A 3758-nucleotide genomic window follows, 5' to 3' on the forward strand; every position below is an offset into this window, starting at 1 on the left:
AAATGCAGACAATTGAGCCCCTGGCTATTTGACGCTGTCCTTTGCCCTTGGGGGCGGTGGTGAGAGGAGTTGGTGGGTCTCCTCTCTGGATCCCTTTCACCCTGGCTAAAACGGCTTCTATAGCCATGATACTCATTGGAAAGTGTATCTTGAGTGCCGGGAGGATGTCTGGATCCAAGCATCCAAGCATCCGAGTTGGGAATACCCTGTAAAAGTTTGCAGTTTCCCTAAGTAGACAACAGGACCTGTAAACTTCTGCCTCCAGCCTCCGCTTTAAAAACACCGCAGCCCACTCTTCAGCTTGCGGTTCTCCTTGGCCGCGGACCGACGTTCTTCCCGCCCCACCGGCTACGATCCACGATCCGCACTCAGACAACTCCCCCAAAGTGCGTGAGGAGGGGACCCCTTCGCGGGGATCTCGCGTCACCCACACCCTCCCGGGCCCTGCAGGACCCTCCCCCCCGGAGGCCGGGCTTCGCCGACCCCTCCCCGCGCGGCGGCCGGAGGCGGGGATGCTGTGTGGCAGCGGCCGGCCTGGGCTGCGAGGTTCGGCCGCCTCCTCCCGCTGCGCCCGCCCCTCGGCCTCCGCCCCGGCGCCGCCGACCCTCGTCTGCTCCCGCCCTCGCCCCTGCGGGTCCGCGGGGGCCAGACCGAGGCTGCAGCGAGGAGGCGGCACGGAGAGCGCGGCTGAGGAAGGCTGCACGCGCCGGACCCAGAGCGGGGCGTTAGGAGCCGGCTGCCCCGGCCAGGTAGGCGCTGCGCGGGGAGCCCGGGAGGGGGCCGGTCCCCGACAGCGCAAGAGGGGCGCGGAGGGACGGGCGGCGGGTGCTGGGGCGGGAAGGAGCCGCTGCAGCGCCGGCCGGCCGCAGACGTGGAAGAAGTTGATCCTGGAAGCGCTTTTTCCCGGGGATCTGTCGTGATCCCCGCCAGTCCCAGTCCGTGCCGCGTGTGTCTCACCGGCCACAGACCTCAGCTGCATCTCAGACCTGGGCTGCATTTTTGGATGCTTTTTTTTTTTGTGGCGGGTGCAGAGGGGTGAGGGCTGGAGAGGAGGTGGGCGGGGAGTGGGAACGAACACCACATCTGGGGTGGATGAAGGACTCGGGGAGATGGGTTTTTATGCAGTCCCTACCCCCACCCGGCCGCGCTTCTCTCCCTGTCTATTCACGGTCTCGTGCTCTCTGAACTGAGAAAAGCGAAAAGATTTTCTCCGAGCCGGCTCAACTTTTCTGTTATTTCAGGAGGTTCGGGAGTTTCTATGGAAGTACGTGGGGAGTGAAGGGCAGACCCTCATCCCCACACCCTACCTCACTCCGGCCCGGGCAGTTTCCTGTATTGTGTACCGTGATTGTTTTTGTGCTTGTAGATTACAGCTGGTGACCCATATGGAAAAGTGGAACCACTGCGGGCGAGTGTGTGTTGGAGCCAGAGGGCGGCAAGGTGTGGGGGGCTAACCCAGAGTTCCTTTGAAGGAACTTTCATTCTCTGAACACTCTTCCTACCCCGCTTGGAGAGAGGATAGGATAAGGGATCATTTATCTTGCTCTTTCTGACACTCTCCTAATCATTTTTAAAATTCCCTTTCATATTAAGAGATGGAGAACACATGTGCTTGGTTAAATATTTTAAAGACAGGGAAAAATGAACATCTGTCTCTCTGCTGTCAGGCTAATAGGGTTAGCCTCTGTTGGAAAATCTGATTCTGATGAAATAATATTTGAAAGGTTTGAAGCAATACAAGACATCTTATTCTATAATAGAGTTCCCTCCAAGAGGACTCACAGAGCCTTGTGGCCTGTGGTCTGTGACAGGGTAGCATTTTATGGCGGGAGGTGGTGCCTTGTAAGCTGCAAGGGAAAAGGCTGGGGAGGGGGCTGCTCATTTGTCTTGAACCAGCCTCGTTAGGAAGAGTGACTACACTGCGAACGAACATTTGTGAATATAATTTGAGTCATGATACATGAACCAGTCATTTGTCTGAAGGAAAAAAAGGATCTTTGTAGGTGCGAGCAAAGCAGTGCCTTATGGGTGACGAAAAAAGGACTACTGTTTATCCATGTGCATGGTTCAGAGTTGACAGCACCTGCTAGCAACAGAGACTTGGGCTTAGAGGTTCTGCAGCAAGCGAGGGTTGAGCAAGGCAGAGAGTAAAGTCTAGAGGAGGAGATAGTGACAAAAGAATGGATAGAAAACTTCAAGTGTGTGTGTGTGTGTGTGTGTGTGTGTGTGTGTACATGTGCTCATGCACGCCCACTCACTCTCTCACAGAAGATATATCTTTACTGCAAAGAATTGCCAACATAGGAGGATTAAAATTTAGGAGAGTCATGGGGCTGGAGAGATGACTCGGATTGAGAGCACTTGCCGAGGTCCTGTGCCCAATCAGACAGCTCACAACTGTGTGCGACTTTCACTCTTGGGGATCCAGTGCCTCTGACTTCGTACCTTGTGTACTTACCCAGATGCGGGCACACAACTAGACCTATTCGAATGTTTACCAAGCTCTGTTCTAGTTCTCCTCGGCTCAGGTCTCTGTGACTATCTAATGGTAGTGGGGGCTGGGACTGTGTCTTCTAGTGTTAAGAGCTCTTGTTGCTCTCTCATGAGGACTGGGGTTCTGAACCCAGTACCCACATCAGAGGGCTCACAGATGCCTGTGACTCCAGCGGTGAGAGACTCCGTGCCCTCTTCTGGCTTTTTCGGGCTCTTGCACATGTGTGTGCACATATTTAGACACAGACACAAATAATAAAAATAAATCCCTGAGGTTGCTCTGCAGTCCATAGTGCTGACATAGTTCTGGGGGATCAGAGTTTGACCGCCACCACACTTGGCCTACGACTCAGGCTCAGATACCCTCTTCTGGCCTCGGCTGGCACTGCATTCATATGCACAACCCATAGACAAAGGTACACAAAGTTAAAAGGCTACCCGGCCTGTGTGTCCCCCCCCCCCCCTCTGTGTGTGTGTGTGTGTGTGTGTGTGTGTGTGTGTGTGTGTGTGTTTGTTACAATGCCGGCTTACTCATGACTTACCTGCCTGCTCCAAAGCCACATGGTGATGTCAAGGAGCTCCCTGGTCCCAGGCTAGGTAGGGGGACAAGGCAGCCAGTCAGTGCCATAGTGCAACAACCCCGGCAGCCTGGCAGAGGGGCAAAGAGAGCCTGGGAGATGATGATCTTGCTACTTGTTTCTCTCCCGGGATGAGCGTTCCCTACATAGAGTCCTTGGAGATTGGGGACCCTCTGGGAGGGAGCACTTGTGAGGACCCCATTTGGAGACAGATGACAAAAAGCAGTTTTTGAGTTTTGAGTTCACTTGAAATGAAAATTTGAATTTGGCCTCCCAGAGAGATATGCAACATAGTATTTGGCCGCAGAGATGGGAAGAGAAGTTGGATTTCTAGAGAGATGTCGAAAGATGTGTGACACAGTAGTGTCATGTGGCTACAACCTCCCTACCTTGCCTGGCCAGTTAGAGCAAAGACTTTCTTAACAAAGCAATATTTCTTGGTACCTCACGTTGCTCCTTCTAATTTTGGGAGTGTGTCAACTTGTTTGTTCGTTTGATCGTTCATTCGTCCATCCATCCATCCATCCATCCTGTCCTTCAGGTAATAACTTCTTAGTGCTGCAGGTGAGAGTCATTTGTGTCCTTGTGACTGAAGCTTTTGGAACGTTTCAACAGGCCCAAGTGGGAATAGCTAAGCTCCTGACCCTTGGCCTCAGTGGCCAAGCTCATACTGATGTTCTCCGGCAG

The 3758-nt window shown here is 53.7% G+C and overlaps 1 protein-coding gene across 3 annotated transcripts in view; it reads left to right on the top strand.

Moving 5' to 3' along the window:
* Positions 1–215: 215 nt before the first annotated feature.
* The window catches only part of Lhfpl2 (LHFPL tetraspan subfamily member 2), a 153427-nt gene continuing 149884 nt past the window's right edge, over positions 216–3758 (top strand). Inside the window, exon 1 of one of the 3 annotated variants that reach the window (XM_063281486.1) lies at positions 216–749. The gene's annotated coding sequence lies outside the window, so the exon portion shown is untranslated. The remainder of the gene's footprint in view (positions 750–3758) is intronic. The other 2 variants (XM_017590688.3, XM_039101911.2) reach the window with 2 other exon arrangements.

Source organism: Rattus norvegicus, chromosome 2 (genome assembly GCF_036323735.1).
Source record: "Rattus norvegicus strain BN/NHsdMcwi chromosome 2, GRCr8, whole genome shotgun sequence".
Lineage (NCBI taxonomy): Eukaryota > Metazoa > Chordata > Mammalia > Rodentia > Muridae > Rattus > Rattus norvegicus.